This window comes from Lathyrus oleraceus, chromosome 1 (genome assembly GCF_024323335.1).
Source record: "Lathyrus oleraceus cultivar Zhongwan6 chromosome 1, CAAS_Psat_ZW6_1.0, whole genome shotgun sequence".
Taxonomy (NCBI): domain Eukaryota; kingdom Viridiplantae; phylum Streptophyta; class Magnoliopsida; order Fabales; family Fabaceae; genus Lathyrus; species Lathyrus oleraceus.
Window position 1 is genome coordinate 151,175,817 of NC_066579.1, and position 10,790 is coordinate 151,186,606.

A 10,790-nucleotide genomic window follows, 5' to 3' on the forward strand; every position below is an offset into this window, starting at 1 on the left:
TCCTCATGCTCAAGTAGACGAAACAATTAATCAGATACTTCTTCATCACTTTCTTCCTCGACCTCAAACACAGGGAGTTCAAAGTTCGGAGAAGGAGTAGGATCTTTGTATTCAATGGGTTTAGAAACCAACCTGCATAATGATTTGATATTTTGATTTGAGATAAGTGATTTATGACCAAATATTATGCAGATGGACAATTGTATTTATTTATGTTGTTTTTATTACCATTTTTTCAGAAAAAGCAAAAAGTAAAAATAAAACATCATAGATGTGGATGAATAGAATTGTATTTTATTAATGATCAAAGTTTAAATATGCCAAACAATGTTCACTTCTCCCTTAGGCATAGGAGAAGGATTTTTAAAAACAATAAAAGGAATTACTTAGAATGATGAACAATAATAGGAACATCGACAGCGGTCCAATTGTTGCAAGCTTTTCCATGCGTCACAACTTAGTGTGGTCTTCATCTTCATCACCCTCGACCACAACAGCTAAGTGTTGTTCATTATCATGAATGAACCATCCGCTACGGAAACTGGGTTGCACATCTTCAGCTCTAATCATAGATGATCCTTGTTGGAAACCCAAACCACCTCTGCTCTTGTTCTCGGCAACCTCTACCATCCGGCCCCACTGATCAGAATTACCGTCTTCAACAATCTTCTGTGCGTCTTTGAAGGAGGACATAAGTGCCCCAACTCTCTTTTTTTCTACAATAGGTAGAGCTTAGAATGGAGTTCCAATCTCATTCTCAGCTTCTATGTAAGAGAAAGACGACAGATGGCTCACCAAAAGAGCATTCTCTCCACCGACGATAACAAGCTTACCATTCTTCACAAACTTCAACTTCTGATGCAGAATTGACGTAACAACTCCCGCCTCATGTATCTATGGACTTCCTAACAAGAAGTTATAGGCCGGGTGGATATGTTGGTGTAAGCCCTAGAGGCCAATACTTTTGGTACTTGTATCGAATTATTTAAAGGCATTTTCTTTATTATGGTTGATTAATAAAGTCCCTAGAATAGATAGTCCGTTTAATGTATTAAGTGTGACTTAATCATGAGAACACATTAAACATAAGGTCACTGTTCTTAAAGTATCCGTAGTCGAGCTTTAATGTGAAGTGGGATAACATTAAAGCATTAAGACTATTATGTTTGTAGACTGATGATCACATCTCATGGATCATGGATAAAGAGTTATCAAGTCTTAAACATAGGTATGAATATTAGGAGTAATATTTATACCGGATTGACCCGCTATGAGAATACTATATAGAAAGTTATGCAAAGTGTCATAAGTTATTCTCATGGTGATAATAGTGTATACCACTCTTCGACCTGAAACCACTATGGATCCTAGATGTAGAGTCGAGTGCTTTATTGCTGATCCAACGTTGTCCGTAACTGGATAACCATAAAGACAGTTGATGGGTACTCCACGAAGCATGCTGAGGGACATGAGTGTCCTAGATGGAATTTGCCAATCCTGCGTAACAGGATAAATGTCTATGGGCCCAATATTGAACTGGACAAGGGTGACACGGTCTATACCTTGTGTTCAATATAGACATAAGGGCAAAGGGGTAATTATACACATAATTATTATCATAGGAGGTTTTGTCAGATCACATGACATTTTCGTGACTTGGGTAGCAGTGATGTGTTGCTAGATACCGCTCACTGTTTATTATGTTAAATGCGTGATTTAATATAATTGCCAACGCCGCGAAAACCTATAGGGTCACACACAAAGGATGGATTGATGAGAGATAGAGTAACAAAGGAACACCGTAAGGTACGGTGCACTTAAGTGGGAGACGAAATATGGTAAGGTACCAAATACTTAAGTGATTTTGAGCATATTATAAGATATGGGCCAAAATACACTTAAGTGGGCTTTTTAGCTTGAAGCCCACACAAGTGTTGCTATAAATAGAACCCCTTGGGTAGAAGCATTGTCACTCCAATCCACTCAGACAGAAATTCAAGTAGAGACTTGGAATTTTGTTTCCCTCTTTCTCTCACTCAAAGCCTTCATTCATAACAGCTAGCATTGCGATTGAAGGAATCCGTTCGTGTGGACTGAGTAGAGACGTTGTCATCGTTCAACGTTCGTGATCGCCCCGTGGATTTGTATCAAAGTTTTGATCATTATCAGAGATCTGCACCAAAGGTTTGAATCGCCACAAGAGGTAACGATTCTATCACTGATCATGCCCATTCGTAAGGATCACTAAATGGAGAAATTTTTAAATTCCGCTGCGCCTTGGATGGCAATTCTCCAACAGTGGTATCAGAGCCACTTACGAAACCATGAATCTGATAACTGTTTTTGTTCTGTAATAATATGATTAAAGACAGAATGAATCAAACGTTAAATTGAGATCGATCAAGTTACATATATGTGATATATGTAATCCTGATGCAAAATACATTATATATGATATAGTGTTCTCGTTTCGTTCATTCAAACCCTCGATGATTGTTTTCCTTTGAGCGATCAATGGTCGTTTGCTTCTTGATCCGACATTAGTATGGTGAAGCAATGACGTGTTGATCAATCATACTGAATTAACAATCGAGATGTGTTTGACGGTCTGAAATTGGTGCATCAGGGTTAGTGACGGCACAAGGGTTGTGTTGTCAGAGAGTCATGCGATTGGGGTTTGACTGCACAAGAGTTGTGCGTTCTAAACACTTTTTCGAATAGTGTTAACCGGTTAACGCGTATGGTTAAACCGGTTAACGAGAAACTGAATACAACCTTCTAAACATTTTTTGGAACAGTGTTAACCGGTTAACGGAATGCGAAATAATTTTTTTTGAGATTTTCAAACAGTGTTAACCGGTTAACGCATTTGGTTAACCGGTTAACGCAAGGCGGAAAACAGTTTTCCAAGAAATTTTTCAACAGTGTTAACCGGTTAATGCATATGGTTAACCAGTTAACGCAAGGCAGAAAAGAATTTTCTAATAGTTTTCAAACAGTGTTAACCGGTTAACGCATATGGTTAACTGGTTAACGCAAGGAAAAATTCACCCGTTCGGCTAGAAAAAGTGCTTTGAAGTATCAAGTGTTGATACGAAAAACGACGTCAATTTTAAATGAATTGTTCATTAAAATTTTCGAGCAGGGGCGCTGCCCCTTCGACCACCGTCCGCTGACCGGGCAGCGGAACACCCGTTCCCGTTGTCCGGGCAGCGGACCCCCGGCTAACTCTGCGTAGTGTGATCGGTCGTCGAAATTTAATTTGATTTTAATTAATTAAAGGAATTAATAATAATAATAAAGTGTTTATTATTGTCTTGTGGTGATCGGTTATGGCCTTAGTTTTCCTTTGTTTTGTTTTGGGTTTTTAAAAATACGACCTGCGTGTCGTGCCTCTCTCTTAATCTCCCAAATATAACTTCTTTTCTCATCTCACTCCCTTGTATGTAAAACGAGTTTCTTTTATATAATGTAATGATATGAAGAAAGCAAAGAAGTCAGTGCCAAAGGAGGACAACCTTGAAGATCTTGCTTGGAGAAGCTTAGATCGTTGTAGGTTAGCTTAGGTTCTCTCATTGGCTTGGAAGAACAATTGCGCTAGGGGCCATAACTGTTTCATTATGTATGTTGATGCATGTGAATGTATGTTGATGCATGTGAGAGACGGTTTATATGATAAACAAGCCGGTGAGATCAGAAAAATTGCAATTCCCTCAAATTAAATATTAAGTTTATGCTTTCCAAGTTTTAACACTCATCAAGCCTAGTAATGGATAATGTAGGTTTCGCCTACGCGAGGTGCATGATCTATATATTAGTAAGGTGCGATGGGATAATTGTAATATCCAACTGTTAAAACAATGGGTCAAACTTAACTAAACAAATTATAATAAGATTATATATATGTTTAGAAGCAAGAGTTGGGAATGATCCATATGATGGATTGGAATAAGGAGTTATTCACCCAACTGAAATTTTCGAGAGTTGTATGAGATACAATTGGAAGGAGTTCCTACCTAAATAACCTAGTTTTGTGTAATCCGCCTACGCGGACTTAGAACGAAGTGAAATATGGATCTCGACCCACTAGAAAATCTTCCAACGGGATTTTCCGAATCAAATGATGAGGGTCATTTGTTTTGAGTAAAATAGTGGGAGCATATTTAATTAAAGGCCTAATTGAATATGTCAATGATACTTATATTTTCATTAATTCCTATGTAGATTACCATGACAGCAAACACCTCTAACAACATCCTGCAATCAATCCTTGATAAGGAAAAATTGTCTGGGACAAATTTTCTGGATTGGCACCGAAACCTGAGGATTGTCCTCAAACATGATAAAAAGTTGTATGTCTTGGAGACACCTGTTCCTGAAGAGGAACCTCCTAGTTCTGCACCTAAGGCAGAAAGAGATGCTTATAAGAAGCATGTCGATGATGCCAATGAAACTGCTTGTCTCATGCTGGCTACCATGAACTCAGAATTGCAAAAGCAACATGAGAACATGTCAGCGTTCGATATGATCGAACACCTTAAGTTGCTCTATCAAGAGCAAGCAAGGCATGAGAGGTTTGAAGTTTCAAAAGCCCTTTTTCAAAGCAAGTTAACTGAGGGAGCCCCTGTAGGTCCCCATGTACTCAAGATGATTGGGTATGTGGAAAACCTTGAGAGATTGGGTTTTCCCCTCGAAAAGAAACTTGCAACTGGTTTGATCTTGCAATCGTTGCCAGATAGTTTCAGTCAATTTGTCCTAAATTTCAATATGATTGATATGGACAAATCTCTTCCTGAACTGCTCGCCATGTTAAGAACTGCCGAGCAGAATCTGAAGTCAAAAGGGAAGTCCATTCTGATGATCGGAAATGGAAAGAGACAGAACAAAAGGCCCACTAAGCAGAGTGATAAGGGGAAGGGCAAGGAAGTTGCCAATCCCAGATCCACTGCTGCTTTGAAGCCTAGTAGAGGCATAGCAAAAGAAGGCACCTGCTTCCATTGCGGTAAGACCGGACACTGGAAGAGGAACTTCCCAAAGTACCTGTAAGATAAGAAGAATGGAGTAGAGACTTCAACTTCAGGTATTTTTGTTATTAATTTATCTACTTCTTCATCATGGGTATTAGATACTGGATGCGGTTTTCACATTTGTACAAATGTGCAGGAACTAAAAAGGAGTAGAGATTTGGCAAAAGGTGAAGTCGACCTACGAGTTGGCTATGGAGCAAAGGTTGCTGCTTTAGCCGTAGGAACTTTTGTATTGACTTTACCTAGTGGTTTAATAATTCAGTTAGAGAACTGTTATTATGTACCTGCAATTAGCAGGAATATTATTTCCATTGCTTGTTTGGACAAGTTTGGTTTTTCATTTATAATAAAGAACAATTGTTGCTCAATTTATTTGAATGATTTATTCTATGCTACTGCACAAATGAACAATGGATTATATGTCCTTGATCTTGAAATGCCTATTAATAACATTAATACAAAAGGGTGAAACCTAACGAGTTAAAACCAACTAGGTAAGAATATTAAAACTCTTCGATCAGATCGAAGTGATGAGTATTTAATCCTAGAGTTTGATGACCATCTGGAAGAGTGTGGGATCCTATCCCAACTTACTCCTCCTGGAACATCCCAATGGAAGGGTGTATCTGAGAGAAGAAATCGAACCCTGTTGGACATGGTCCGATCCATGATGAGTCACACCAATCTTCCAAACTCCTTTTGAGGACATACACCATTGACATCAGCTTACACAATTAACCGTGTTCCATCCAAAAGGTTGAAAAGACACCATATGAGATATGGAGTGGTAAGAGACCACATATGTCTTACATGAAGATTTGGGGTTGCGAAGTTTATGTGAAACGACAAATTTCAACTAAGCTTAAGCCCAAATCTGACCAATGCTTATTTGTGGTGGTATCCTAAAGAAACAAGAGGATATTACTTCTACAATCCTTCGGAGGGCAAAGTGTTTGTCGCTCGAACTGGAGTTTTCCTAGAAAAGGATTTTAATTTCAAAGGAACCAGTGGGAGGAAAGTAGAGCTTGAAGAAATTCAAGAATCACAAAGCATCGATACACCTATGGAGGAATTAAAGCAGGAAACACAAGTAGTTGTTTAAGAGCAACCTGCTCAAGTAGAACAAGACCAGCATAGGTCAGGCAGGATACGTCACCTACCTGAGATATATGGGTATTTGATCAAGGTGATGTATTACTCATGGATCAAGATGAGCCTGTGACCTACTCATGGAATCTTCGCCTTGATGAAACAGTAAAACTGTATGGATTCATCAAGAACGAAGATGAGCCTTGTATCTACAAGAAGGTTAGTGGGAGCATGATCGTATTCCTGATATTATATGTAGATGACATATTACTCATTGGAATCGATATCCCTACCCTGCAACAAGTAAAGTCTTGGTTAGGGAAATGCTTTTCTATGAAGGACCTGGGTGAAGCAGCCTATCAGAATCTATAGAGATAGATCTTGAAATGCTTGGCCTAAGTCAGAGTACATAGACAAAGTGCTGAGACGCTTTAATATGAATGATTCCAAACTGGTTATGTGTTTTGCTTAAATGGTGGCACTGTGAGCTTGAAAAGTTCAACGCAAGATGCAGTTGTTGATTCTACAACTGAGGCCGAGTATATTGCTGCCTTAAGTGCAGCAAAGGAAGCTGTTTGGATCAATAAACTTGGCATAGTCCCTAGCATTGTGGATCCCATTGGTCTCTATTATGATAACAATGGTGTTATCGCACAAGCTAAGGAGCCTAGATCTCACCAACGATCCAAACACATACTTAGACGTTGTGTGAAAATATGTAAAGTACCTACACTTGACAAAGTTGCTAACCCACTGACAAAGCCTCTTGCGCAGCAGAAGCATGATGGCCATACTAGATCAATGGGCATACGGGGTATGCCTGATTGGCTCTAGTGCTAGTGGGAGATTGTTGGTGTAAGCCCTAGAGGCCAATACTTTTGGTACTTGTATCGAATTATTTAAAGGCATTTTCTTTATTATGGTTGATTAATAAAGTCCCTAGAATAGATAGTCCGTTTAATGTATTAAGTGTGACTTAATCATAAGAACACATTAAACATAAGGGCACTGTTCTTAAAGTATCCGTAGTCGAGCTTTAATGTGAAATGGGATAACATTAAAGCATTAAGACTATTATGTTTGTAGACTGATGATCACATCTCATGGATCATGGATAAAGAGTTATCAAGTCTTAAACATAGGTATGAATATTAGGAGTAATATTTATACCGGATTGACCCGCTATGAGAATACTATATAGAAAGTTATGCAAAGTGTCATAAGTTATTCTCATGGTGATAATAGTGTATACCACTCTTCGACCTGAAACCACTATGGATCCTAGATGTAGAGTCGAGTGCTTTATTGCTGATCCAACGTTGTCCGTAACTGGATAACCATAAAGACAGTTGATGGGTACTCCACGAAGCATGCTGAGGGACATGAGTGTCCTAGATGGAATTTGCCAATCCTGCGTAACAGGATAAATGTCTATGGGCCCAATATTGAACTGGACAAGGGTGACACGGTCTATACCTTGTGTTCAATATAGACATAAGGGCAAAGGGGTAATTATACACATAATTATTATCACATGAGGTTTTGTCAGATCACATGACATTTTCGTGACTTGGGTAGCAGTGATGTGTTGCTAGATACCGCTCACTGTTTATTATGTTAAATGTGTGATTTAATATAATTGCCAACGCCGCGAAAACCTATAGGGTCACACACAAAGGACGGATTGATGAGAGATAGAGTAACTAAGGAACACTGTAAGGTACGGTGCACTTAAGTGGGAGACGAAATATGGTAAGGTACCAAATACTTAAGTGATTTTGGGCATATTATAAGATATGGGCCAAAATACACTTAAGTGGGATTTTTAGCTTGAAGCCCACATAAGTGGTTCTATAAATAGAACCCCTTGGGTAGAAGCATTGTCACTCCAATCCACTCAGACAGAAATTCAAGTAGAGACTTGGAATTTTGTTTCCCTCTTTCTCTCACTCAAAGCCTTCATTCATAACAGCTAGCACTGCGATTGAAGGAATCCGTTCGTGTGGACTGAGTAGAGACGTTGTCATCGTTCAACGTTCGTGATCGCCCCGTGGATTTGTATCAAAGGTTTTGATCATTATCAGAGATCAGCACCAAAGGTTTGAATCGCCACAAGAGGTAACGATTCTATCACTGATCATGCCCATTCGTAAGGATCACTAAATGGAGAAATTTTTAAATTCCGTTGCGCCTTGGATGGCAATTCTCCAACAGGATATCCATTACTTGGAAAGTAATTTGGAATTCACTCAGACCTATCTTCACAGGAAGGTCCACCTCACCAATTACAGTCTTGCGAGAACCATCAAATGCCTTGACGATCACGCCACTGTACCTCATTGGAGCTCCTTTATATGATAATCTGGAAAGAGTTAATTTGGGAAGTACATTCAATGAATAGTCGGTGTCAACCAACAAATTTGACAGAGCATCCTCCTTGTAGTTCATCGATATGTGCAATGCTAAATTGTGATTTATGCCTTCCTCGGGAAGTTCTTCATCACAAAAGCTCAGATTATTGCATGAAGTGATGTTAGCCACTATATGATCGAACTGATCAACTGTTACATCATGCTCTACGTAAGCTTGCTCCAATACCTTTTGCAATGCTTCTCTGTGCGCTTTAGAATTCGTGAGCAGAGACAACACTGAAATCTTGGAAGGAGTTTGGAGCAACTGCTCCACCACATTAAACTCGCTTTTCTTGATTAGACGAAGTACCTATTCATCATCATTAGGCTTCACATTGCTAGATTCACCAGACTGACATCTTGAAGAATTAACCGGATCTACTACAGGCACTTCAACCTTCTTACTGACAGATACATATTCTACATTCTTTGGGAACACCTGCCCAAAAACACGACCATTACGGGTCACCTTCATTACATCAGCAATACTCATAATAGAACTGGTCGTAGGCAATGAAATAACTCTATCGGATGCATACGATACTGGTCCCGCTAACCGTATCACTAACGGCGATACCAATCTGTTGATGAGGCTATTACTGCTGCTGCTATCAAATTGGATTACCACTCTCTCTGGAATCTTGAACACTGGAACTATTACATTCACATCATCACCCAAGTGATGGGACTGAAGAATCTAGATCATACCTTCATCTATCAACCTTTGGATGTCTCTCTTCACAATTACACAACCTCGGGGGTTAACACTGCAAATTGCACAACCATCATGGTCATGCTCACAATCACTCACCATACAGATATCCTTATGCATTGTCACCAAAGACCTTCTAATGAAACGGGCATCATATACCTTGAACTCTCTAGGACAACCGTCCATCATATTGATAGAAGGATTACCATGAGCGGGTAATGGGTTAGCTTTGACATTGGGCGCACAGTCCTCAAAGGACACCATCCCACTTTTGACCAACTTCTAGACTTCATATTTTAGGGGATAACAGTTCTCGATATCATGACCGGGAGCTCCTTGGTGAAATGCATAGTGAAGCTCTGGTTTATACCATCATGGAAGTGGTTCTGGAATTTATGGAGGATTTCTTGGTTGAAGAAGGTTCTTGAGAACCAATGATGGATACAACTCAGCATAAGTCATAGGAATAGGGCCGAAAGTGACCTTCCTCCTCTCAAAGTTCTGTTGTTGTTGACTATTGTTGTTGTTGTTGTTGTTGTTGTTGTAGTTGTTTGTTCTTTGTTGTGGTTATTATTGACGTTGTTGTTGAATTGGTGTTGATTGATTATTGGAAAATACTGGGATGACGGATGATACTTGATGATGGTGTTGACGAGGTTGTGGACTCCTTCTAACATAAGGCCTCCTCTGCCTCCCAACCGATACTGCACTAGTCTCGCCTTCTTTCTTTCTGGAAAACCCACTGCCGTACTTCTTATTTGACGAAGCCTCCTCTTTAGACAACCGTCCCTCTCGGACACTTTCTTCTAATCTCATACCTATATTTATCATCTCGGTAAAATCACTAGGGGCACTAACAATCATCCGCTCATAGTAAAGTAAGCTCAGGGTCTTGAGAAAAATCTTGGTTATCTCCTTTTCTTCTAAAGGAGGGTTGATCTGAGCAGCAAGCTCTCTCCATCACTGGGAGTACTCTCTAAACGTCTCCTTGTCCTTTTGAGACATCGACCTCAACTGGTCCCTATCCGGCGCCATACCCTCAGGATCTTCAACTCCTTTCGCAACTCAAGGAATTGGTCTTTCATTTCATCCATCTTCTCATAAACATCCGGACCCTCAGACAGCTCGGAATGGTTGATGGTGTCTTCAACACGAGGCAGCGTGTGAATAACCGGTGATGGAACATACATGATCGGGCAAGATGTCGGCATGGAAGCAAAGGTAGACGCAAAACCCTCGGGCCCAAAGTTGGGCGGTATTCTCCACGGGAATCCGACAGGCATGGAAGGAGCAAATTGAGTGGCATGCACGGTTGAAGTGACAACCTCTGAAATGAGAGTCCTCTGAGGAGGAGGAGTTGTAGGCGTTGGAGAATATTGACTCTGAGCAGCTAAGACTGACTCCATCATGGCAGTCAGGCGGGAAATCTCGTTCTTTAGCTCTCAATTCACTTGCTCTAAGTGTTCCATGATTCTCAGATGATTGGCGCAGGTATTGTATCGATGAGTCAGCTTGACTAAAGCACATAAGAATAACTAATAAGACATCTGG